The sequence below is a fragment of the Hemitrygon akajei genome, chromosome 21 (genome assembly GCF_048418815.1).
Source record: "Hemitrygon akajei chromosome 21, sHemAka1.3, whole genome shotgun sequence".
NCBI classification, from domain to species: Eukaryota; Metazoa; Chordata; class Chondrichthyes; order Myliobatiformes; family Dasyatidae; genus Hemitrygon; species Hemitrygon akajei.
In genome coordinates, this window is record NC_133144.1 from 44,907,002 (window position 1) to 44,934,619 (window position 27,618).

The 27,618-nt window shown below is 41.8% G+C and overlaps 1 protein-coding gene across 4 annotated transcripts in view; it reads left to right on the forward strand.

The window, feature by feature from the left end:
• The first annotated feature begins 827 nt into the window (after positions 1-827).
• LOC140714264 (ubiquitin carboxyl-terminal hydrolase 54-like) overlaps positions 828-27,618 on the forward strand; it is a 164,387-nt gene continuing 137,596 nt past the window's right edge. For all 4 annotated transcript variants that reach the window (XM_073025325.1, XM_073025327.1, XM_073025328.1 and 1 more), the window contains exon 1: positions 828-921. The gene's annotated coding sequence lies outside the window, so the exon portion shown is untranslated. The remainder of the gene's footprint in view (positions 922-27,618) is intronic.

Consider the following 27,618-nt stretch of genomic DNA (forward strand, 5'->3'; position numbering starts at 1 on the left):
AAGGACAAATCCACACAAGTACCAGATTAGGAAAAAATGAAAAATTGCTTGCAGTCTAACAGTGCACATTAGAAGAATAGCAATCCAGAGTAGGTACAGCAGGACAGACTCACCAGATATAAATGCTTTAGGCAATCTCATTGAACCTTGAGCCAATGAAATCTCATGGCATGAGATCAAACATGGACACAATTATCACCCATTTTCCTCATACTCTTCCAGGCTTTGGGTTTGGATAAAGTTGTAAGTAGGCTAAATGGTCAGCACAACATTGAGGGCTCTATATTTTATAAAACCACCAAAACGTGATCGTTAGTGTGTGTGTGTGTGTGTGTGTGTGTGTGTGGGGGGGGGGGGGGATTTCAATACAGTACTCATCTCCAAGTGTAATCAGTAGTATCGTTGACCTGTGTACTAAAGGCCAGAAATGTCCTACTTTACTTCCACCGCTTCAGAAACTAAAGAATGAATCGAAGAAAAAACTCTAAAAGCAAGACAGTTGAATTAAAAAGGGATGGAAATACTCAACAGGTCATTCAGCAACTATGGAAAGAGAGTTAGTAATTCAGGTCGAAGACCTCTGACAAGAATAAATCTGCTTAACCTTGTGGTCACCTATCTACCTTATCACAAAGACATTTGCCAATGGTTGCACTGGTCAGAGTGATCTTTTGCAGACTGAGTTCGATTACGTCTGTGGATAACCAACGATGAGCTCTGCGGCACTAACATTGTGCTAATTGCACGGATCGCACAGCCTCTTCCCCCCCACACGGCGCCCTCCACCGACCTCTCGCGAGAAGTGGGCGCTGCGGGCGAGTAGCAGGTGCCAGATCTCGCGATGTTTTGGCCGCCGGTACTGGCGATCACACTGTTGCTGCAGTCAGCGGCTGTCGGCGGGACAACGCGTCCATTTTACAGGTGAGTCTCATAAATGTCGGACGAGTCATGGCGTGAGGCTCGGCTCAGGCGGTTAGATATCTGGGGACCGAGGGCAGACTCGTTTCGAGCTACCTGTGCGTGGTAGAGTGTTGGGTTTGCGATCCTCGCGCTCCGCTGTGGGAACGGACACACTGACCCCTGACCTGGCCGGAGGGTAACGGAGAAGGGGGCAGTGACCGGGATGGCAGCATCTCCATCAGTACCTGATTCTGCTCCTATTCCACTCTCGTATCCTCTTCACTACTACCCCCTCCACCAGCTCCCCCATCCCACCCTTCCATCCAACAACACCTCACAATCACACACCTTTATCCAACTCCCCCCATAATCTCACCCCTCTATTTAACTGCTCCGCAGTAACATCCCTCCGTCCAACAACCCCACACAATTTCATCCCCTCCATCCAGCATTCTCCAACAATCTTCCCTCTTTGTCATCCCTAGTCCTCTCCTTCGTTCCTTCACTCCACTCCCCCCTTCTCCTTGGTGGGGAGAGTTGTGCCCAGAGTAGGGCTGACTAAGTCTACAACGATCCCAAACCCTAATGTAGCTTCTTGCAATCCTATGCTTTGGAGCCTCCACACCAGGTATATGATGCAACTAGTTGGAAAACGCTCTACTGTACATCTACAAATATCTGCAGAGTCTGTGGTGACACTCCTAATCTCCTCAAACTCCTAAAGAGGTTGAGTCCATAGATTGCTTTATTTGTAATTGCTTCAGTATGTTGGCCCTAGGACAGATCTAATGAGATATTAATACCAAGGAACTTGAAGCTGCTCACACTTTCCACTGCTGACCATTGAAATGAGACTGATATATGTTCTACCTCCTTCCTCTTTCTGAAGTCCACAATCAATTCCTTGGTCTTCCTGATGTTGAGTGCGAAGTTGTTGCCATACCACTCACCCAATTGACCACCAGGTTTAGGAACAGTTATTACCCCTCAACCATCAGGCTGTTGAACCAGAGGGGATAACTTCATTCACCTCAACACTGAATTGATTCCATAACCAATGGACTCATTTTTAAAGATGCTACAATGCATGTTCTCAATATTTATTGGTCATTATTATTATTTTCTTCTTGTTTTTGCATTGTTTGTTTTTTGCAAGTTGGTTGTTTGTCCATCTGTATCGTACAGTTTTTCATTGATTCTCGTGTTTCTTTCTATATACTATGTATGCCCACAAGAAAATGAATCTCAGGTACTATATGGTGACATATATGTATTTTGATAATAAATTAACTCTGAACATTTGAACTTTTGTATGGCAGTGTTGCAACTGCCTCATTGCCATCTGAGATTTTAAGTACTGTGGTTTCATTTATGAATTTATAATGACTAATTCCTAAGGGGGGGGCTATTCTTTCCCATGTTAGATTTTTGTTTTTAATAAACTTGGGATTTAGTAAACTCAAGGGATTTGGTTGATCCCAGCTGCCTATACCTGATAATTGCCCCTTCTTCATGACCAGAATCTCAATATCTCTTGTCAGCCAGGGTTTCCTAATGCTGCCAGCCATGCCTTTATTTTGTCTTAAAGTTGTAGAGTCATAGAACGTGGAATGACACCCTAGACACCAATTCAACTTTGCTGAGAGAACTGTTTACCTGGCCTCATCACACTTCTCTGCTTTTGGTCCATAGCTCTCTCAACCTTTCCTATCAATGTACCTGTCTGAATATCTATTATGTACTGTAATTGTACCTGCCTCTACAACATTCTCTGGCAGTTTTGCCTGACTCTCTTTTAAAGGGATCACACTTGCCAGATGTCCCTTCACCTCTCATCAATCTTTCCCAATCAGCCTTTGGAAGCTCATGTCTAATGTCATCAAATTTCCCTGCCTCAATTTAGGACTTTAACTTGTGAATCAGTCCTGTCTTCTTCAATAACTATTTTGAAGCTAGCATTATGGTCATTGGTTTAAATTGCTCCCCAACTGACACTGCAGCCTCTTTCCCAGTTTCATTTCCCAAGAGGAGGTTGATTGTTGCTTTCTCTCCAGTCAGGCTATCTAGGCTTGTGATAATTTTCCTGGACGCACTTAACAAATTCAGCTAATCTCTGAACTATGGCAGTCCCTGTTAGTATTAGGAAAGTTAAAGTTGTGTACTCTTAATTCTATTATTCTGAGAATAATCATGATCTTCCCAACATATTTGTTCCTCTAATTCTTGCTGATATTGGGAGGCCTATAGTACAACCCTAAGAAAGTTCATTTTTGACACTTTCATCATTTAACCTTAATCTCTATTTCTGGGGATAGGTAATCAATAAAACATTCATTATTTGTTTATTGTCTTCACAGTCTCCTTTAGTGAATCTACTTCTTTCTGTTGCTTTTCCTATCTCTTTTATGTGTCTTTAGAATTCAGTTTCCCAGCAGATTTTCCAAAGTACCTTTCTTTTCTTCATCTAAGGCATATATGTCAAACTCAAGGCCCGCGGTGGAATTATCTTTGGCCCGCGAGATAATATCTAATTACTATTAAAGCTGGCCCCAGTAATCAAAGCGCCTATGGCGTATGATATGGCTAATGCTGAGTTTATTCAGGTACCAGGTTTTCAGGGTTTTTAGTGTTTATTCGGCAGTCTTCTTCATAAGAAACGGAATTTGTAAAGTGAAACACTTTGTAGTTATAGCAGAGACTGAGACACATGAGAGCAGGCTGAAAAAACGGAGGCAACGAAAACTGCGTTCGCACGCGTCCAACTGATCCGGCCCGCATGAAGCTGCATTTTGCTCAATCCGGTCCGTGACCTAAAATGAGTTTGACACCCCTGAAAGGTTTTTTCTCCATTGTGGTTGATGAGGACCTCCAAAATATCTAAAATATTTGTTTCATATTTAAAATTTCTGATCACACCTCCTTTCCAGACCCACAGTTGGATTCCTCCTGTTTCGCATTCCACTCCCATCAATGTCCATCTTACATTATTCTTCCTCCACGTTTTCTTAGTTAGAACATAATGCCACAATCAAAGATATCTTTTCATCTATTCTAATTGTATATGGCTATGGAGAGACTGCATTTGTGATGTCTGGTCTTATAAAGAAACACCATACTTATGATTGAGGGACTACAACAAAGGTTTCCCAGATTGATTCCTGGGATGGAAGGTTAAATGGTTTTGACCCAGGTTTTCAAACTTAGGAAAATAAGAGCATATCTGTTTGAAACCTAGCTCATTTTATGGGGCTTAGATGATGGATTGGTGTTTCTCCTTGCTGCAGTTTCAGGAATAAGGAAGACAGTTTCAAATTGAGGATTTGTTATTCAGGACTGAGTTAAGAACTGTGGTGAATCTTTGAGCATCCTCAACCCTTGTGTATTTTGAATTCCAGTCACTCTATTGCACACACAGAGATCAGTATTGTTTTTGGATATTAAGAGAACCAAATGATATGGGGCCAGAAGAGATAAGGATTAGCCTTGACCTTATTGATTGGTAGAGTTGGCACAGGGGCTGAATGGCTCACTCCTGTTGTTTTATTTTGTTCTTTATAGTGTTTTTGTGTGAAACTCGCTCTACTCCTTAATTACTCTTCCCTCACTGCCTTTCCAAGCAAATTCAGAATGATTAATAAATTCCTCCTTTCCGACAAACATACAAAAGCCTATATTTTCACTCAGAATCCTGTATTTCAGAATATTTGCAAAGCAGTCTTTTTCATATGGAAGGGCAAATGTGATTTGGATGTTAGATGCTTTGATCACTATGTAAGTGAGCTGCCTGCATTCCAGTGGCATTTGCTTCAATATTCTGTTCACTGTCTCATCTGTTGTTAAAATTATGCTTAGTATAACTTATGAAATAGTATCTCATTTACATCACTCTTTCAGATTGAAAATTAAGTTCCCCTTGGTATTACTACTGTCACTACTTACTCATCCTCCAGATCAACTTTTCGTTCCTTTACTTTTAATTTCTTTAACTATTTAATCATTCTTGGATTCCTGACCATCTGTTTTATTCTCCCAGTCTTATCATCTAATTTAATTTTGTTTCCCAGTGTGTTAAAAGAGGAAAGCCTTGAGATTATACAGTGCATTCCTCCTCCTTTTTAGAATTACCAAATTTATCAAAGTACTGTGTAGCGAATGAAGTGGTGATACTATTACAATGGAGGAATTGTAGCAGCTATTTTTTGCACAACTTCTGGTATAATTGTCTGTTTTACAAAACTATACCACAGATCTCTTCTACTTCCCTGAGGGAATTGACGAGATTTAGTTAAGTATATCACCCTCTACATCCTCTACATAGCACCATCCAGAGACAGAGAAGCAGTTTCAGCGACAGATTACTATCGATGCAATGCTCCTCAGACAGGATGAAGAGGTCAATACTCCCCAATGCCATTAGGCTTTACAATTCTACCGCCAGGACTTAAGAACTTTTTAAAAGCTATTATTAATGCTTTTTGAGATAGTGATTTAGATGCATATCATATTTTTTACTGAGTTAAGTATTGTATGTAATTAGTTTTGCTACAACAAGTGTATGGGACATTGGAAAAAAGTTGAATTTCCCCATGGGGATGAATAAAGTATCTATCTATCTATCTATCTAAAAATATTTATTTCTCTATAGATGCTGCCTGACGACTGAGTATTTCTGTTTTTTTAAAATTTAACTTTTCACACTTTCTGCTTTTCCATTAAGTGTTGGTATTGTAACTAAACAATATAGGTTCTCACTTCAGGTAATTTTTTATGATATATGTTCTATATGTTGTCAGTAATTATGTTTTATACCCTGAGGCTGAGTCAGCAGGTAATAATTTGGTTTTCAAATAAAAAACAACAATGCATCAAGGCTGTAGAATTGCAGCACGATGCAAAGTTGCAGGGTATATATATATATCATTGCAGTCCAAAGAGCTTGTGCTGAAAAAAACAGAAGTTTATTCATTTTGACTCTTTTCCAGTAAATCGTATTAGCTCACCAAAATGTTTCAAAGTAATGAAATGTTAATAAAGGGGGTGTCATAAATCAACATGTGATATTCCATCACATTACATTTCAAACAGTTTTAAATCATTCTTGAAATATGTACACTAATATGTAGATTTTTTTTAGAGTAAAGTTCCTCAAGACAGGTATCAAGTGTGGTTTTTTTCTGTTATTTGCTTACACTTACAAAGCATTATCTCAGAGATGGTCACAGAAAGTTGTTCTGCTGAGAGTAGATAAAATTCGTTGAAATAAGTTTCTTAATTCCTTCGGTAGAATAACAATTGACATTTAAGAAATCATTTTAAAATGTGATGTGAAATGGAGTTGTTGAAGTTCAAATCATCTTGATTGACAACTGTATTTAACTTGGATAACATTTTTATTTGATACTCTCTTGCGTGTAAGTTTGTAAACATGAGTGCTATTCTCCGTTTGCTAGTTGTTGTCCACAATTAATGTTTGTTTTGTCTTGCTTTAATTGAGAACAGTGTTTGCCTTGTATGTAATGATATTTTCAAATCTGTCCTTATTCCAGGTGGTAGAGGTTACTGGTTATGGAGATGCAGTTGAAGGAATTTTGGCAAATAGTCACAGTACACTATTGTACACTGTACAGTGAATGTTTGGGGTGGAGCATTGGTTGCCTGTTAGGGAGACTGTGATGACCTGGATGGATGCATGAGTGTTATTAGAGCTGCATTCATCGAGTAAATTGAGCACATTCTTGATTTCTATCTTGAATATAGTGGAAGGGTCATGGGGAAGTGAGTGGTGAGTCATTCATTGTAGGTTGCCCATTTTCTGTTAATGATAATACTGACGTCACCAGTCTGTTGAGTTTTTGGTTATTAATGGTATGATCACCATGGAAATTCTTTTCAATATTATTGGAAGATGTTTGGACTCTTTTCTTGGAGATGACTTGGCATGTATGGAGCAAATATTATATCCATTGATTAGCCAGGTTTGCTGGGTGTAGCATTTTATCCCGGGATTCATATTTTCCTTAAATGGAATAAATGTAGCAATTGGAACTGCCTCATGGAACTGAGAGTGAGTTAAATGGCTTCTTAAACAAAAATGAAGAGCATGTCTGTTTGGCAAATTGTTTTGTGTGTTTCCAGGAAAAGCATGGTATCCTAGTAATGCCCACAGCCTTTGGCAGTGTTAATACCACCTTGTTTAAACCATTGGTTTGCTGCTAATTGATTTCTTGCTAATGATATTTCAGTGTAAATAGTTTAAAAATGGGCTTTAGGCATACCTAAAATGCTGAATAATGATCATACTTATTTAAGTTAAGCCAACACTACCTTTTTTCTAATGTTTATTGAAATCATCTAGAAAAATAGCATTATTGGTGTACAGAAAAAATGAATGTTACATTAAAAGTAGTTTAGTTTTTGTATGTCATTGGACATGATTCTAATGGTGTGCAAGCTTCTCTGAACACATCATGAATGAGCTCATCAGAGCATAGCAAGGTTGATTTAACTCTTTGTATGCTGGAAAAATATATTCAGAAATAGAAATTTCATCTGATTAAGAGATCATTGCTACATCAGGTAATGATATGTTGTGTGACCAGTTGATATTTTACAGTTGATAACTGCAAATTAAATTGTAAAGTCTTGCGTTAAGTTTCAAAGATGAGCTCATGAGTTTGATGTTCTGCAACTCCTAAATTCCCCATTTTGATCCAACATTAGTTTGTTTTATTCAGAGCATCATTGATACACAAGTATTTAAAAAAAAATCCTCTTTAAAATGTAAATTCATGTATTGTTGTGTCTTTTTATCCTAATACCTATTTTGTTCCATGAAATTAATATCTTTGGTTGAGTCAGAAACAGTGGAAGTGTGAAGTAAGAGCAAAATATGAAAAAAATCAGACAGCATCTATTGAGAGGGAATGCATCAGTTAGTCTGATGGGCATCTCTTGTTCATCTGTCTACTGTAACAGATTGGTCTATTTGGTATTTCAAGCAAATTTAGTTTTTAGAGGAATCAATATTCAATGGTACAGTTAGTAAAGAGCAGAATTAAACAAGCTTCAGAGAATATTGAATTGAATACGAGCCAGAGAAAATTGATGAATTATACCTGGTATCATTATCAGTCAGGAGCTATAAGCAGTGTCCATTTTTGGTTATCAAGAAACAAGGCTGGTATTTAAGTACACAACATGGTGCAGAAAAGAACCAGAAGGCTGATAGGGGAATGTAAACAACAGCTTGTATTTATATAGTGCTTTTCGCATTACAGAACATCCCAAGGTGCTTCATAGGAGTGTACGAAGACAAACATTGACACTGAGCCAAAACAGAGTGAAGCTTAAGTTTTATGGAAGGAAGTGATACAGTGAAGTTAATGGAAGTGGTTTCAGAACGTGTGGCCCAGATAAATGAAGAAATGGTAACTGAAGAGGAAAGGGGATGAATAAAAGTTAGAGGAACCCACAAATCTTGTGCTATAGATCAACAGACAGCTGGAGATAAGGGTGCATGAAATCATAGAGAAATTTTAACATGAAAAGTTTTATTTAAAACTGGGGCATTGGTGGGAAAGAGGCCATTTGTGATGTCGCTGGTGTTTCGTTTGAATTACACTCAGTGGTCACTTTATTAGGTACCCCCTGTATCTAATAAATGTGGGTATTGAGTATATGTTTGTAGTCTTCTGCTGCTGTAGCCCATCCACGTCAAGGTTCGATATGTTGTGCATTCGTAGATGCTGCTCTGCACATCACTGTAATAACACGTTATTAGTGTTACTGTCGCCTTCGCAACTTGAACCAGTTTCCTCTGACATCTCTCTTGTTAAAGACATCCCATTCACTGGATGTTTTTCTTTATTTGCATTCTTTTTAAACGCTAGAGATTGTTGAGTGTGAGATCAGCAGTTTATAAGATACTCAAACCACCCTCTGTGGCATCAAAGTCATTCCACGATCAAGATTCAAGATTCAAAAATTGTCATTCCAACCATACTTCAGCCCTGCAGGGCAGAATGAGATAGTGTTTCCCAGGGGCAAGTGCAATCATAACATTACAAATGCAACAAATAGTAAACACAACAATAAATAGTAAAACACAACAGCCACATGTCGGTTAAAATCAATTTATAAGTGTCCAGTGCAAGTTAAAAGTGTCCAGAGCAGTCAGGTAGAAGCAGCTATTTAGCAGTCTGACTGCCTGTGGGAGGAAACTGTTTAGTAACCTTGTAGTTTTTGTTTTGATGCTCCTGTAAAGTTTGCCTGATGGCAGAAGAACAGTTTATGGAGAGGGTGTGAGGGGTCTTTAATGATGTACCATGTCTTCTGGAGGCATCGACTCTGAAAGAAGTCACTTAGATCACATTTCTTCCTCATTCTGTTTGGTCTGAACAACACCTGAACCTCTTGGCCCTGTCCACATGGGTTTATACATCGAGTTGCTGCCACATGATTGGCTGATTAGATCTTTGTGTTCATGAGCAGGTGTACCTAATAAAGTGGCCATTGAGTGTAGATTGTAATGGATACAGTATGTACCTTCAACTGTGTTGATGCCAAAACTTTAAAATAGTTCTGAGAATCTGAAGGGGCTTGAATTTCACAGGTTGGAAAAAGGAATGGTTTAAGTTTATTGAAGATAGAAAATTCTGCTGAAAGCATTAATTTGAAATGCTGTTTAATGTAAAACAGTGAATATTGGTCAATATTTACTGATATAAGATGCTTTATCTTGCTAACACATTTATAGAATTTGTAGGACTTGACAGTTTTAACCTGTCAGCTGTGCCTATATATGATAAGTTGTACCTATCCGCTGCATTCATAATACAGCATGGAAAAAAAGTTGTTTTCTTCTTTTCTATGTTCAGTTCTATGAATTACCTTTGTAGATATTTAAAGAGAACAGGTTGAAAATAATTGACAACTTTGAGAAGGTTGATTTTAAAGTTTTGTAATTTAAAAAAAAGTTTTGAGACAGTTCTACCTTGGTGAATTTTAAATGGTGTTTATGGTGGGTTTAATTAATTTTTTCCTTGGGGGGGGGGAATTAAAATTAGAAGCAAATTAGCAAATTTTTAAAAATTCCATGCCAATTTTCTGGCTATTACCTCTACAGAACCTCCTAGTTGACCTTCTCCTTCTGGTTCTTCAACCTGATAACAATTATTTATATTGGCATTTAACGGACAATTTGAGTTGAGCTGTGAGGCAGCAGGGCTAAGGGCAACTAGTTTATGCACCCATCAGTGCTGTTGCTATACAGCTTCAGTGAGCCGGGTTCGATTCTGACCTTGGCTGACTGTCAATATTCTCCCTGTGACTTACACCAGCTCTCCCTGGTTGTTTTGCTTTCCTTTCGTATTCCAAATGATATGCTGATAAGTTAATGGACTACTGAAAATTACCTCTTGTGTTGCTGGATCACAGCAGCATTTTCATAACTATCATGCTCCTATCCTCATGATTTGCTCCAGATTGTTCTGTTGCAGAATAACACTGAAAGCACTGAGGTGGTTGTTTTATTGTAAAGCTAAAATAACTGAAATGGCATCCAATCTAGAGTTATGTCTTTGGTTCCGGTCATATCAAAAATGCTTAATTACTCATAAAAATTTAGTAATACTTGTGCCTTCTCAACCCAGTATTTTGGTACATAAAACATTTTTCACTATCGAAAGCATAGTTCAATCTCCACGGTTGTTTGTGTCTGTTAAACACAATTAATCAATAATAATTCATGCTGAAAATAGTGCAGACTTCAATAAAATCCAGCATCATTTATTTCAATATTTATGAATAACTTAAAGGTAGTACATTGTAATTTTCTTAAAATATCAGTAATATTGGAGTAAGCTACAAGAATTTATCTTGTGTAGTTAGGATATGCCATTTTTAAATTAAATTTTGCTGCTTTGAACATTGATTTGTTTTGCGAGAGGTCTAATCACAACAGTTTCATGTGTGCCATATATCTAGAAATATGTTTTAAATAGCAAATATCTAGCTTGATTTGAAATGCATGTTCTTGCTCTGCTAGTTCAAGTTATAGTTGAAGTATTGTGAGCTGTGTGACTGAGATTGCGCTGAGTTTTTTTATAAAATTTTTGTTATGGTTCAGTAAATTTTTTTGAATAGTAACCAGGAGATAGAGGCTGTGAACTAAAGGACTTGGAGAGGCTGAACAAGACATGTGACTTCCTTTTGCTTCTCTACATAACTACCGTCCATAATGCTCTATCAATAAAAGCTGAAAACCATTTCACTCCTATGTTTTGGCAATATACATTAGTGTGCATAAGTCTTAGGCACACAGACGTTTGTATATAGCAAGGGAGCCTAAGACCTTTGCACTAATTCCCTTATTTAGTTCTTTTCTGGCTTATTTAACTACTAGTGTTCTTTGTTTAAGCCTGACTTCTGAAGCTTTACATACTTTTCCTTTTTCTTCTTGACTAAATTCATCAACTCTCTGAACATCCAAGTTTCTCTTATCTTTCCATCCCTGTCCTTCCTTCCAATAGGAAAGTACCTTTCCTGTACTCTGGGCAATTGATCTTTAAACACCCTCCATGTCTCTGATTGCCAGAGTAAAGGTGTTTCCAACGAATGCTTAATTTCTGCCGAATGCCCTTGCAATTTGCCCTTTTCCAATTTAAAACTCTCCATGAATGCCATAGCTATCCTGATCTACAGCTATATTGAAAGTTGAGGAGTTGTGGTCACTGTTCCCTAACTCTTCACCCACTGAAAGGTCAGTCACCTGACCAAGTTCATTACCCAATACCAAGTCCAGTATGACCCCTCTTCTTGTTGGACTATTCACATATTGATTTAAGAAACCTTCCCAGGTATATAATCAGGCTGGTGAGGAAGAAAATTATCAATGTGATTCTCTTGTAAATAGAGAATCAGAGAAATGAAGTTTCAGTGCTAATTTAAGTGGGAGAAGGCCATATAGCTCCTTGAGATGTGTAGCCTAGTAAAATATAGTTCAAAAAAAGTAATTTCAAATTTGGCTTGACATTCAGGATGTTATTAGTAGTTGAGGGTAGTGGGCAGGTGGTGGTTGGCTAAGCAGAATAAGGGCCAGTAGAACTTTATATGATTGAGGCAGAACTCAAAGTCCTTGTGATGCCACAATGAAAAATACAAAATGCCAGACCAGTATTTTAAGAGCAAAACAAGCAAAGAGAAAGAGCTAGTTTTTCTTTCAGTATGATTGCAGCTGATTCCTTACCAAATCCTAAGTCCTTTGATTACAAAAACCCATCAGTCTCCTCTTTGAGCAAACATGAGGAAATCTGCAGATGTTGGAAATTCAAACAACACACACGAAATGCTGGTGGAACACAGCAGGCCAGGCAGCATCTATAGGATGAAGCACTGTCGACGTTTCGGGCTGAGACCCTTCATCAGGACCCTTCGAAGGGAAAGGTCTCGGCCCGAAACGTCGACAGTGCTTCTTCCTATAGATGCTGCCTGGCCTGCTGTGTTCCATCAGCATTTTGTGTGTGTTGTTTGAGTCTCCTCTTTGAATATCTTTGATGAAACACTCACTGGAATTACAGCTTCCTGAATGAAAAATATAGAAATTTCTCCATCTTGATGCTAAGTGGCTGACCACAAATTATGCTCTCTTGTTCTAAATTCTCTGATCAGCGACTCTTTGCTTCTCAGCTCCTGCTTTGTAAGCCCTGTCCAGAATTTTGAATATTAGTGAGTGCAGCTATGATACACAATTTCAGAAGAATATATTTTAGTTAAGCTAACATTATTTGGGAAAGACCAATTTGCAGAATGTATCTGCATCTCTGCTTGAGTTGCATGATCTGCCAAGGATTGTGAGATGATATATTTTGGAAATTTTACCATGAAGTATTACTAGCATGTTTTCTCACAGTAAGGCAAAACAAGTTATAATTTCAAAACAAAATGAGTCGCAGTCAGCAATTTGAGGACCATTGCACAGGGTTTTTCTTTTGAAAGCAAGTGGAAATGAAAGGTACAAGAGGAACCCCACTGGTAATATTTCTTCAGAACAACTGGAGCACAAACAGAACTAATTTAGCATGGAGGCTGATGCACGGTTTGAGGAAATCATTAAGTGCAAAAGGCATGCTGAGAGGTGCAGGTTTGGATAAATGGAGTTTCGTTAAGTAGTTTCCCAGTACCAGGAGGTTGCTTTTAATGGATGTTTTGTGCACCATGCTTAGAAGTGATTCAAAAGTCAGTTGCATTTATTATGGCAATGCTTATTGTCTGAATTTTGCAGAATAAATGCACAGACATTTAGTTCTTTTTCAGGAAGTGAGCATTCTTGGTGTGTACTGTACTGATTTGATTAAATGGACAATGGCCTGAAAAGAATGGACTAGATTTTACACATAGAACAGCAGGGGAAATTGAAATCAGAAAATATTCTAATGAAAAGAAATGCCTTTGTCAATTATGTATTGTTCCTTTATTGACTTGAGGTGACGTTTTGTAGTGGCGGTTCCTGTGTGGTATGTGAAGCGGACGTATTGGTTTTGTGGTCTTTGCTGATGTTTTCTTTGCTGTGGTGTGGAATGATTTGGTTTCAAGTAATTGTTGTATTTCCTCCCTTTCTTATGCATTTGAGCCAAAGATCTAAATCATTGGTTACAGTTTTGAGCATCCATTGAATAGACTTTTCTCTCAATTGTTCAGTGGTTTATGCAACTTTTCTTTGCTCTCTGTAATCCAGAGACTGTATGTACATAACCTACCATGTGTGTATTATACTTGAGGTTTAAAAATACATTACTTACAATAAATGGTTTGTACATCTAAAACATTTACTTCTAAATTGGAAATACAAAATATAATTGTTCTGTAATAGTTCAGCAAATACAATATGTGGTCACATATACAGGAAAGATCATACTGTAGCGGTGTGCTACACGCAGCGCTGCAATAACGACACGGAGTCGGTGAGCTGCAGTTACAAAAGAGGTTTATTCAAACTTTGAGGCCTCGCTTTAAAGCCTTCCTGATCCCGCCCTCCCCGGGCGGGAATGCTATAGGGGGCGTGTATTCACAGTCCCGTCCCGCACGCGGGCTTTTCCCCTTGCTGGTGAAGCAGGCTTGGCGCCCTCTTTGGGACCTGCCTCAATGCCAGCGCGCGCCGCTTTGTGAGTCGGTTCGAGTGCGCTGGGAAGTGGGTCGCCACATAACCCTCCCTCCCTCCAGAACCGGCGATACACCCCCCAATGTCCACAGTCTGGGTCGGACTCTGTTTGGGAGGTCTGCCTCTGCGCCGCGGTGCCTGAATCTCGACCGGCTGCACCAAGTCCACCTGGGCCGGTTTGAGTCGGTCCACCGTGAAAACCTCCTCTTTCCCCCCAATGTCCAGCACGAATGTGAACCCATTGTTTCTGATCACCGTAAACGGCCCCTCGTAGGGCCGCTGTAGCGGTGCCCGATGTCCGCCCCGTCGTACAAAAACAAACTTACAGTTTTGCAGGTCTTTGGGTACGCAGGTCGGGTTCTGCCCATGCTGTGAAGTGGGTATGGGGGCCAGGTTACCGAGCCTCTCGCGTAGTCTGCCCAGGACTGCTGCGGGTTCTTCCTCTTGCCCCCTTGGGGCTGGTATGAACTCTCCTGGGACGACCAGGGGTGCGCCTTACACCAACTTGGCCGACGAGGTGTACAGATCCTCTTTGGGCGCCGTGCGGATGCCGAGTAGGACCCAGGGAAGCTCGTCCGCCCAGTTAGCTCCTCGTAGGCGGGCCATGAGAGCCGACTTCAGGTGACGGTTGAAACGCTCCACTAGTCCGTTTGACTGTGGGTGGTAGGCAGTGGTGTGGTGCAGCTGTGTCCCCAAAAGGCTGGCCATAGCAGACCACAGGCTGGAGGTGAACTGGGCGCCTCTGTCGGAGGTAATGTGGGCCGGTACACCAAAGTGGGACACCCAGGTGGCGATCCATGCCCGGGCGCAAGATTCGGAGGTAGTGTCTGTGAGTGGGATCGCCTCTGGCCATCTTGTGAACCGGTCCACAATAGTCAGGAGGTGCCGCGCTCCTCACGACACTGGCAGGGGGCCCACGATATCCATGTGAATGTGGTCAAAACGCCGGTGGGTGGGGTGGAACTGCTGCGGCAGAGCTTTGGTGTGCCGCTGCACCTTGGCCGTCTGGCAGTGCATGCACGTTCTAGCCCATTCACTGACCTGCTTGCGGAGTCCGTGCCAAACGAACCGGTTGGCTACCAGCCGGACAGTTGTCCTGATGGAGGGGTGCGCTAAGTTATGAATGGAGTCGAAAACACGTCGTCGCCAGGTTGCAGGAACAACGGGGCGGGGTTGGCCGGTGGCGACGTCACAGAGTAGGGTCCTCTCACCTGGGCCTACGGGGAGGTCCTGGAGTTGCAAGCCGGAGACTGCGGTTCTGTAACTCAGGATCTCCTCGTCTGCCTGCTGCGCCTCTGGCAGCGCCTCAAAGTCTACCCCTTGGGAAAGGGCGTGAATGTTAGGGTGAGAGAGCGCGTCTGCCACGACATTGTCCTTACCTGAGACGTGCCGGACATCCGTCGTGTATTCAGAGATGTAGGACAGATGGCGCTGCTGGCGGTACAACCAGGGATCGGACACCTTCGTGAACGTAAAGGTAAGCGGCTTGTGGTCCGTGAACGTGGTGAAGGGCCTACCTTCTAAGAAGTACCTGAAATGCCAGATTGCCAGGTATAGCGCCAACAGTTCCCGGTCGAAAGCACTGTATTTGAGCTCAGGTGGCCGCAGGTGTTTGCTGAAAAACGCCAGGGGTTGCCAGCGCCCCTCAATGAGTTGTTCCAGCACCCCACCGACTGCCGTGTAAGATGCGTTCACTGTGAGGGCGGTAGGGACGTCCATTCTGGGGTGCACTAGCATTGCGGCGTTTGCCAAGGCTTCCTTCGTTTGAATGAAAGTGGCGGCGGACTCCTCGTCCCAGGCAATGTCCTTGCCCGGACCCGTCAGCAGGGCGAACAGGGGGCACATGATTCGGGCAGCTGAAGGGAGGAAGCGGTGGTAGAAATTGACCATACCTACGAACTCCTGAAGGCCTTTGATCGTGGTGGGTCGGGGGAAATGGCGGACCGCATCTACCTTAGCGGGCAGAGGAGTTGCCCCGTCTTTAGTAATCCTGTGGCCCAGGAAGTCAATGGTGTCGAGCCCGAACTGGCATTTGGCCGGGTTGATTGTTAGACCGTATTCACTCAGTCGGGCATAGAGTTGACGGAGGTGGGACAGATGCTCCTGACGACTGCTGCTGGCTATGAGGATGTCGTCCAAATAGATGAATGCGAAGTCCAGGTTGCGTCCCACCGCGTCCATTAACTGCTGGAACGTCTGTGCGGCATTCTTCAGGCCGAACGGCATGCGGAGGAACTTGAAAAGGCCGAACGGGGTGATGAGAGCCGTTTTGGGGACGTCGTCCGGATGCATCGGTATTTGATGGTATCCTTGGACGAGGTCTACCTTGGAGAAGATCTGTGTGCCGTGCAGGTTTGCTGCAAAGTCCCGAATGTGCAGCACAGGGTAGCGGTCCGGTGTGGTAGCCCCGTTCAGCCTGCGGTAGTCACCGCACGGTCTCCAGCCCCCTGTCGCTTTGGGCACCATGTGCAGGGGGGAGGCCCATGGGCTGTCAGATCGCCGGATGATCCCCAATTCCTTCATCCTCTTGAACTCCTCCTTCGCCAGTCGGAGCTTGTCCGGGGGAAGCCGCCGAGCATGGGCGTGGAGGGGTGGTCCCTGGGCCGGGATGTGGTGCTGTACGCCGTGTCGGGGCATGGCTGCCGTAAACTGCAGTGCCAGAACCGATGGGAAATCCGCCGGGACTCTGGTGAAGTCGTTGTCGGACAGCGTGATGGAGCCGAGGTGAGGGGCTGGCAACTGGGCTTCTCCCAGGGAGAACGTCTGAAAGGTCTCGGCGTGGACCAGCCTCTGCCTCGGCAGGTCGACCAGCAGGCTGTGAGCCCGCAAAAAATCCGCGCCCAGAAGTGGTTGGGCTACGGCGGCCAGTGTGAAGTTCCACGTGAACCGGCTGGAGGTGAACTGTAGTTGCACCGTACGGGTGCCGTAGGTCCTTACCGTGCTGCCATTCACGGCCCTCGGGGGGGGGGGGGGCCCGGTGCCCTGTTGCGGGTGTCGTAACTCGTCGGAGGTAAGACGCTGATCTCGGCACCGGTGTCGACCAAAAAACGGCGTCCCGACCTCTTGTCCCACACATACAGGAGGCTATCCCGATGGCCAGCCGCCGTAGCCATCAGAGGCGGCTGGCCCTGGCGTTTCCCGGGAACTGGCAGGGCGGGCGACAACGGCGGGCCTCTGTGCCCCACCGCTGGTGGTAGAAACACCAGTGTTCGTTGGGCTCCCCACCCCTGCCTCTGGGGCTAGTGGGCTCTGCTGCCGGGCCTGGTCTGGTCTGCTGCTGGGAGCGTGGCCTGGTGATCTGTGCGAAGGACGCCCCACTCACCTTCTTGGCATTCCACAGCAAGTCCGCCCGGGCTGCCACCTTCCGGGGGTCGCTGAAATCCGCGTCGGACAGCAGTAGGCGTATGTCCTCGGGCAGCTGCTCCAGGAATGCCTGCTCAAACATGAGGCAGGGTGTGTGTCCGCCGGCCAAAGACAACATCTCATTCATTAAAGCCGATGGCGTTCTGTCCCCCAAACCATCCAGGTGCAGTAAACGGGTAGCCCGTTCGCGCCGTGGGAGTCCGAAAGTCCTTAGGAGCAGGGCTTTGAATTCCGTGTACTTGCCGTCCGCCGGGGTAGACTGTACGAACTCCGCAACCTGAGCCGCTGTGTCCTGGTCGAGGGAGCTCACCACGTAGTAGTAACGGGTGTCCTCTGAGGTCAGCTGCCGAACATGGAATTGGGCTTCTGCTTGCTGGAACCATAGGTGAGGTCGTAGCGTCCAGAAGCTTGGCAGTTTCAACGAAACCGCATGAACAGATGCGGCGTCGGTCATCTCCGGTCCAAAAATCGTTTGGACCGTCGGGGTCACCAATTGTAGCAGTGTGCTACACGCAGCGCTAAAATAACGACACGGAGTCAGTAAACTGCAATCAAAGATAATTTTATTCGACCTTCACAGCCTTGCTTTAAAGCCTCCCTCATCCCACCCTCCCCGGGCGCGGATGCTCTAAGGGACAAGTACTCACAAACCCCCACAGGCTTTTTTGCCTTTGTTGCGGACCTGGCCTTTGTGCCTGCGCGCTGGCTATTTGTGAGCCGGTTCGAGTGCGCTAGGAAGTGGGTCGCCACAAGACAACCTTAATGGATTATTTTGGACAGATGTAACTGTAGATAAAGAGATAGTTTTTGATTGTTTTGTAGTACACTTATTGCAGTATTTCAGATGGATAGTGGGAGAGCAAGTGTATCATAGTTTTTTTTGATTGCCACAAAGCACAAATTTAGAGCTTAGTTGAAAGAGGAAAATGCCAGAAGTGTCATGTGCCTTTATTTGGTGCTTGGTCTGCTTTTCTGATCAGAATTGTACTTGGGCTTTTACAAATAATACAATGATGATTTATTCAGGTGAATTGTAACAACTTTTGCATAGCATTAATGTTTATGCAAAATGCAGGTAGGGTTAATTTAATACTGTGTGACCTCCGTCAGTTGTGGTTGACCATGGGTACTGCACCTTTGGTAGTGACTAGCAGTGGCCTCTCCAGGGCGCAAGCCAGGGCAGAGTTGATATGGAGATCCGTCTGTTGCCCATGCAGTGGGACGCCTTCTCCATGCTGATGACAGGTTCAAAGGAACGACGAAAGTCGATACAGTTTGATGCCAGCAGCATCGCAGGAGTTGCCATGCTGGTGCAGGGTACAGCACTCAGTCGCCTTCGGGACACCGACTCCGGATTTTTCCTCAGGGTTTACTCTCAAAGCCTTTCCCATGAGCGGGTATAGCCGCAAAGCAGCAGAGGTTTGAAATTGGAGTTTTCCCTCCCCTAGATGAGCTACCATCTGTAGTTTATGAGCCCCATGTGCCTGGAGCAACCGGGTTTAAGGCACCAGTGGCCCGCCTTTGCCCCTTCTGTCAGTGAGAACAGCTCCGCCGGGCATAAGAACTATGCCACACGTGAAGGCCAGGAGTTGGACTTGGTTGTCAGAGACTGTTTGATACGCACGCCATGAAGAGCATTTGTTAGCAGTGGGAGCTTGTCCCCCCCTACCACCCTTCAGCTATGACTACCTTTGGTGCCTACTAAGTAGTGTAAAATTACGTATTTTCAAGGCAAGCAAGGAATGGAAAGCTGCTATATTCACTGACTATTGTAACAAATCAGATTACAAGTATTAAAAATGTAGTTTTTATTGGGTTTTGCAAATGATTTGTTCAATGTAGAAGCTGCAAGGTTGTGGTGCCTGGATCTGTGAGTTCTGTACACTTTTAGAAGCCTTGCTGTAAACAGGTTACTAAAGTAGAAATTGAGGATGTTATTAAGGATGATAAACTATGATACAGCAAGATGTGCTATTTTTTAATTATTTCTGTTGTAGTTGGAAAAACATTCGACAGTTTAAAATTATGGAAACTTTTGATGGATGAATTGGAACGCACTGCTTAGAGAGTTAGTGTTGAAGAATTATCAATTTAAATTGCAGTTCAAGAGAAATGTTTTTCCTTGGTGGGTAGTTGAGGTGAAATATTTTAAAGAAAGAGGAAATTGGTGTTTGAAGAGGAAGTTGATATAGTGCTTAATGCTCAAGCAATTCCAGTAAGAATAGTTTTGGATTATTCTTGCAATGTAACAAATGATTTACTGCCAATTAGCTAATGCAGTAATCTAGTAGGATATTTAGTCAACAGGAACAGATTTCTGTGAAGAAAAAAAAACAAATGAAAATGCGCAAGGTTGCGTTGGCTCACTTCTGTAAATTTTGGCTTATGAAAGAACCAAAGCAAGAAGGTCGATCTAGAATTATTTGGGAAAATACCATTGGCATCTGAGAATGTTTGTAAATAGGTGCAAAGTTATGATTGTCGGTTGGTCTGAAGATTATATGTTTCTTAGTAATTATGAAAAATGGCTACCTTTTGGTTTGTTATTGAAGTTGAGTAAATTTGACTTGGGTTTTCCATTTTTGAAAAATATTGTACAATGGCTCACAGAATTTTTTTCTTAGAGTCTTAGACATAACATTTCTTACTATTCTTGAGTCTGTTCTGTGAGCTGGACCTCAGTGAAAGGTAAAGCAAAGAACCTGTGTCTGTAGGCTCATCCAACAGTTTATAGTAAAAGATAATGATGAAATCAGGAAAAGAAAATTCTGATTAACTTTTGAAGGTGTAGCATCAGCATCTGTTAAATGAGTCAATTGAAATACAATTTTCCCATCTGCTTATAAGCACACATTCAACACAGAAGTAGTTTATTACAATAGTGTGCTTCAAGCCAGTGCTGGGAGATATTTTATTTAGAGATACTGTGTGGAACAGGCCCTTCTGGCCCAACAAGCTGCACCACCCAGCAACCCACCGATTTAACATTAGCCTAATCACAAGACAACTTACAATGATCAATTAACATATTAACCGTCTTTGAACTGTGGGAGGAAACTGGAGCACCCTGAGGAAATTGGAGGTCACAGGGAGAAAGTACAAACTCTTTTCAAACAGCACCAGTATTGAATTCTAAATTCCAGAATGCCTCGAACTGTAAGTTTTGCGCTAACTGTTGCATGTAGAAGTTAAATGAATATCCTTCATGCTTTTTGTTTTCTGATTGCCAAAGAGCTAATATGGTATAGTTGGATACCTTGCATGGAACCTTGGTACCAGATTTGGGACTAAAAGAAGATAAATGGATGAGCTGGGCTCTACATTACACTGGATGGAATATGAACTTGTGGATAGCATTAATAGGGCCTTAGGGATTACTTGCTTCAAACAAGTAAGAAAGGTAAATAGTCAATAAGAGGAAAGAAAGTAGCAGAGGCCATTGACAGAAAATGAGATATTAGATTTTATGAGCAGGAGCCAAAAAAAAGTTAATTATTAAATGAAGATATCTAATGAAAAATGAATTAAATTATCTGAATAGCAGTGCTTACAATGTCAGTAATAAAATAAGTTTACTGTAGGAAGCATTGGGAGCAACCAGATATAGGGATTGCTGAGACATGGCATCAGAAAAAATTAGGTTTTGATAAATGTTGCAAAATATAACTTATTTAGAAAATATAGTAAAAATTATAGGTATGGATTTGGGGTAATGTAGCAGCAGTAAAAAGAAATTCTCGTAAGGAAATCAAAACTGTAATAAAATATACATAAGATTCAATTGTACAAACATGGATATGTGTATATGAAACATTGCATAATTGAAAAAGAAATGTGAAGTAATCAAACACATTCAGGAAAGAATAAAAAAAGTAGAATAATCATGGGATTTTAACTTCCCCAGCATTAGACTAAAGAAGTACTCCATTAGTACCAGTTATTCTTCAGAACAACTGGAGCACAAACAGAACTAATTTAGTGTGGAGGCCGATACACAGTTCGAAGTGAAGAGACAAAGGTATAAGGGAATGGTTCCCGCAATATCCTCGTTATATGCGTCTTCAGACAATACGGATTCACAGTTATGTGTTGAACCTATTTCTACCAACTTCTCCTTATATTCCTTATGTGTATCCAAAACTCACAGTTAGGCGAGGATGTTGGGATGAGAAGCATTGCTTTCCCACTAATACAAGTCATGTACACATGCCTCACAGTCTCACTCCCGCCAGTCTTGCATTGGTTTTGGCAGCATGTGGATGTGCGATCTTGCGCTCTTAAACTTTTGTTGTTATTACTTACGGTGCACTGATTTTGTGCTTGAAATATTTATCTATGCCTCCTAAGTGTCCTATGTCAAGTCCTGGGCAATCAGCCAAGCGGCAGAGAACTGCTTTAACACTTGAAAAAAAGTTGAAAATTATAAACAGGGCGGCGTCAGGTGAAAGTAAATGAGCTCTCGGACGCTACTTCGGCCTGGGTGAGTTCACGATCAGAAACATAAAGAAAAATGCTGAGTAAATAGAAAGTGCAGTGATTGATTCATCACAAGTGTCTTCAAAGATTGTTACCAAAGTGTGTAACCCGATTATGACAAAAATGGAGAAAATGTTGACTTTGTACATTGAGCATGAAACAAAGAAAAGAAACAACACTCAGTTCCGATCAACTTCGTGTGAAAGCTTTGGAAATTTATGGTGACCTTTGTTCAGAGGTTAGTGAGGAAGTGTCAAGTGATACCATTAGCTTTAATGCAAGTAGGGTATGGTTTCTTAAGTTTGTTAATCGTCACAGGCTTCACAACTTAGCTGTGCGTGGTGAGCAAGCTGGTGCTGACTACGAAGCTGCTGAACGCTACCCTTTGCAGTTGTAGGCTATGATAGCTGAGTCAGGCATCACACCAAAGCAGGTGTTTAATGCAGACGAGACTAGGCTTCTTTAGAAGCAAATGCCCAAACGCACTTACGTAAGTAAAGATGTCAGGTTTCAAGGCAGCAAAGTATAGGTTGACTCTGCTTATGTGTTCCAATGCTGAAATATATTATGAATGTTGCCTTGTGGTACTGCTTTTGTGCTGTATTGGTATGAAAATGTGAATAAGTTACAGATAAAACATATTTAGGAAGCCCTATTTTCCCCATTTAAATAATTATTCACATTATGCGTTTCCACAATGCGCCGACTGCGAGGATCATATCCCTCGCATATAACGAGGATAGGGTGTACAATAAAGTGTTACGTTGTTTCAAGAGTGCTTTCAAGAGCAAATAAACAATTCTGAGCGAGGTTGGAGGCAACATTGGGTGCATGTCAACTCTGGCAGGGTTTTCAGGATATTGTTTCCTACAGAGAAAATCCCGATGAATAGCAGCAAGGCTTTACTGCCGTACGAGCTCAGTGCCTTCTATGCCCGCTTTGAAAGGGAGAGCATAACTACAGCTGTGAAGATTCCCGCTGCACCTGGTGCCCTGTGATCTCTGCCTTGGAGGCTGAGGTCAGACTGTCTTTCAAGGTGGCAGGCTCTGATGAGTTCCTGGTAAGGCTCTGAAAACTTGTGCCAATCAACTGGCGGGAGTATTCAGGGACATTTTCAACCTCTCACTGCTATACCTACTTCAAAAGGGCAACAATTATACCATTCCCAAATGAGTAGTATGAGCTGCCTTAATGACTATTGTCTAGTAGCACTCTATCTACAGTGATGAATTGCTTTGAGAGGTCGGTCATGCCGAGAATCAACTCCTGCCTAAGCAAGGACCTGGACGCACTGCAATTTGCCTATTGCCACAATAGGTCTACCGAAGAAACAATCTTAATGGATCTTCACACAGCCCTAGATCACCTAGACAATGCAAACACCCTACATCAGGATGCTGTTGGTTGACTACAGCTCAGTGTTTACATCATCATTCTCACAGCCCTGATTGATAAGCTACAGAACCTGGGCCTCTGTGCCTCTCTGCGATTTGACCCTCCACTTCCTAAGTGGAAGACCACAATCTGTGTAGATTGGTAATAATATCTCCTCCTTGCTGACAATGAACTCTGGCTAACCTCAGCGATGTGTGCATAGCCTTGTGCTCTACTGTCTCTATACCCATGACTGTGTGGCTAGGTATAGCTCAAATGCCATATAAATTTGCTGATGATACAACCGTTGTTGGTAGAATCTCAGATGCAGAAGACAGGGCGTAGAGGAGCGAGATATACCAGCTAGATGAGTGGTGTGACAGCAACAACCTTGCACAACATCAGTGAGACCAAAGAGCTGATTGTGAACTTCAGGAAGGGTAAAATGAGGGAACACCAATCAATCCTCATAGGGGGATCAGAAGTGGAGAGAGAAATTTCATGTTCCTGGGTATCAAGATCTTCTAAGGATCTAACCTGGTCCCAAAATATTGATAACACTACAAAGAAGGCAAGATGGTGGCTATATTATGTTCGGAGTTTGAGGAGATTTGGTTTGTCACCTAAAACTCTCGAAAACTTTGACAGATGGACTGTGGAGAGCATTGTGACAGGCTGGTGGAAATCAGCAGGTCGGGCAGCATCCGTGGAAACGAGTAGTCAACGTTTCGGGCCGAGACCCTTCATAAGGACTTGAAGGGTCTTGGCCCGAAATGTTGACTGCTCGTTTCCACGGATGATGCTCGACCTGCAGAGTTCCTCCAGCATGTTGTGCGTATTGCTTTGATCCCAGCATCTGCAGTGTATCTTGTGTTAGTGACAGGCTGCATCACTGTCTGGCATGGGAGTGGTGGGTGGCTACTGCACAGGATAGAAAGAAGCTGCAGAAAGTTGTGAAATTAGTGAGGTCCATCTTGGGTACTAGCCACTGTAGTATCCAAGACAACTTCAAGGAGCGGTGCCTCAGAAAGGCGACAGCCATTATTAAGGACTCCCATCATCCAGGACATGCCCGCTTCTCATTGTTACCGCCAGGAAGGAGGAACAGAAGCCTGAAGGCACACACTCAACAATTCCGGGACAGCATTTTCCCTCTGCCATCCATTTCCTAAATAGACATGAGGAAATCTGCAGATGCTGGAAATTCAAGCAACACACACAAAATGCTAGTGGAACACAGCAAGCCAGGCAGCATCTATAGGGAGAAATACTGTTGACGTTTCGGGCCGAGACCCTTCATCAGGACAGGACAAAAGGTCTCGGCCCGAAACATCGACAGTGCTTCTCCCTATAGATACTGCCTGGCCTGCTGTGTTCCACCAGCATTTTGTGTGTGTTTCCTAAATAAACATTGAAGCCATGAACACTACCTCACTTCTTAAAATATATTATTTCTGTCTTTGCACAATTTTATTTTAACTACTTAATACACATATATATATTTACTGTAATTAATTATTTTTCTTCTGTATTATCATGTATTGCTTTGTACTGCTGCCACTAAGTTAACAAATTTCATGACATATGTCGGTGATATTAATCCTGATGCTGTTACAATTACATGAAAGAGGAGATGAATGGATCATAAAAGCTAGTATGATTTTGTTGGGCTGAATAGTCTGTTCCTCTCCTGTGTATTTGGATGACCTTGCAATTTGTTTTCTAAATAGAACTGTGCAATTTATGCAGCATCTTGTATTCCAATGAGCTATTTATAATGTTCCATTTTAAATGTTTGCTTTCAGCCCTCATGAAGCAATGGTAGTTTAAGTACATTCAATGGGATGAATGATATGGCAAATATCATTATTATTGTTTTAGAATTTTTAACATGATATTTGAGGAAAATATTACAGAAACTGGTTTGTGTTACCACTTTGCGAATAATATATATAGCTTCCCTAAATCTGTTAAAGTATGTTCAAATTATTTGTATTTTTCCAACATACATGCTTAAAATAGAATTTTTGCAATAGTAACTTACTGTGGATCCAGTCGCTGCCTTCATTAACACTCTCCTTCTCTGGCATAAGTCAGATGTGATAAATTTTTGTGGTGTTTCCCTGCAGGTATATGTGCCTCCATGCAAACTTGTGCTGCACCAGAAAGTCAAATTTGTTTTGCAAAAAAAAATTTGTTCCAGATTGTTAATTCTCTCCAAATTATTGCTGTGTTCTTCTGTGGGATCATGCCTATGGAGAATTATGTTTAACTTAGCTAAACTCACTTAAAAAGTTTGAACTGAGGGATCTTTTATTGTGTTAGTTCAATGTGAAAATAAGACAAACATCTTTGAACAATTTTAATCCATTTTATTCCTGGATTTTCATTGGTTTATTTGAATAATAAAAAATAATGGGTTGAGCAATGTCTCCGTTTTATTTGAGTGATTATTTTTTGGGATGAAATTTAGTTAGTTCCACCTTTTGGAACAGACAAAGCAAGCCATTTAAAATAGTTTGTCATCCTTCCTCTACATTGTTTAAACTCAATTACCATTTGGAAGCAATTGACTTAAAATTGTGTCCCATTGTGACTGGTTTCTTTTCATTCTTGAATGTGGGTGAGACAGGCAAGACTGTCATTTATTACTCATTCTTTGTAGCCTGATAGCAGTGGGTTGCTTCAGTGTATTGATTTGAAAGAACCATGTAGGCAGTTGTGACCCACTTAAACAAGACATTCTGAAGATGTTGGAAATTTTGAGGAGCACACACAAAATGCTAGAGGAACTCTCTTAGTCAGTCATCATCTATGGAGGAGAATAAACAGGGGTGAGACGTCCTTTCTCTTCTCCTTACCTGCCCATCATCTCCCTCTGGTTCCCTTCTGCCTTCCCTTTCTTCCATGGTCCACTCTCCTCTGCTGGTAGATTCATCCCTCCACCTATCCCCTCCCAGCTTCTTCCTTCAACCTCACCCCACTCACTGACCCACCTTCCATGTCACCTAGTTTCACTTATCACCTGCCAGCTTGTACTTCTTCCCCTTTCCCCACCATCTTATTCTAGCTTCTGATCCCTTTGTTTCCAACTCTGATAAAGGGTCTTGGCCTGAAATGTCAATTGTTTATTCCCCTCTGTAGTTGCTGCCTGACTTGCTGAGTTATTTCAGTATTTTGGACTGGAATCGTGTTTAAATTAGATTAAAGACAAAGTCTTCCCTTAAAATATGAGAGCCTGTTGGATTCTTGCTGGTAAGTAATCCAGTTATTTCACAGACACTCCTTCAGTTATCAGTTTTAAACCATTTGGTGTTCTGAAATAATTTTCTCAAAATTATCATCGTAGGATTTGAACTATCCCAGGTTAGTTATAACCCAGGTCTCTACTAAAATTTTGTTAATATGAACACTGCATTGTTTCGGCATGTACTTGAACTTTTTGGATAGCTTAGTTTTCCCAAGTATTTTTAGATTAATTTCAGATGCTAAAGTATGGATTCTCATGATACTAAATAATGAATTAAAATTATCCTTCTTCCCGTCCCCTCAAAAATAATCTGTGAAATATTTAATTACCTTTTTAAAAATGTCCATAATAGAGAAATAAATGTAGACTCCCTCTGATTGTTGTGTGGTTGAAATAGTTGATTGCAGGGATGAGCAAAAATAACTCCTGTCAGGAGATCATTAAGCAATTTGCACTGAACTGAAATTTCTTCTCATGTTTGTTCAAGCACATGATCTTTAACCAGAAAACGAATTCATATTGCATATTTTGATAATTGTTTTAGATTTTGTTAAGTAATCAGACACTAATAAGTTCTAGCATTCATTGAGATATTGCATTTTTATGATTCCAGGGAAGCTGCTGCTGTCTTACCTAACTATTAAACACATTGCAGTAATTAGTCTTTTAGACCGAGAATGAAGTATTGAAAATGTGCTTATTGGGTTAATTATAGATGGAGAGGTGATTGGAGGCTGCAGTGCTCATTAACAACTGATCAACAAATTACTAAAACATAATAAGGCTTTATTTTATTTCAATTTTGTATCTCTGTGCCATCAAAGCATAGAAGACTCTTCAAAAAGTGTTTCTGTGAATTGTAGTTACTGTAAATTGTAGTTTTTGTGTAAATTGTAAAATGTTTCCGTCTGTTGCATCGGTAGGAAGATTGTTTTGTAGGATAACCAGCATTCACTAAACAACAATGAATGTTACATATTTTTAAAATTTCCCCTCCCCCCAATTTGGTTATTGAGACTGCCAGGATATTTCTGTGGAATTAACTTTCAGTCTCGAATGACCAAACTCTTGAACCATATTAAAATGCTAAATAATATTC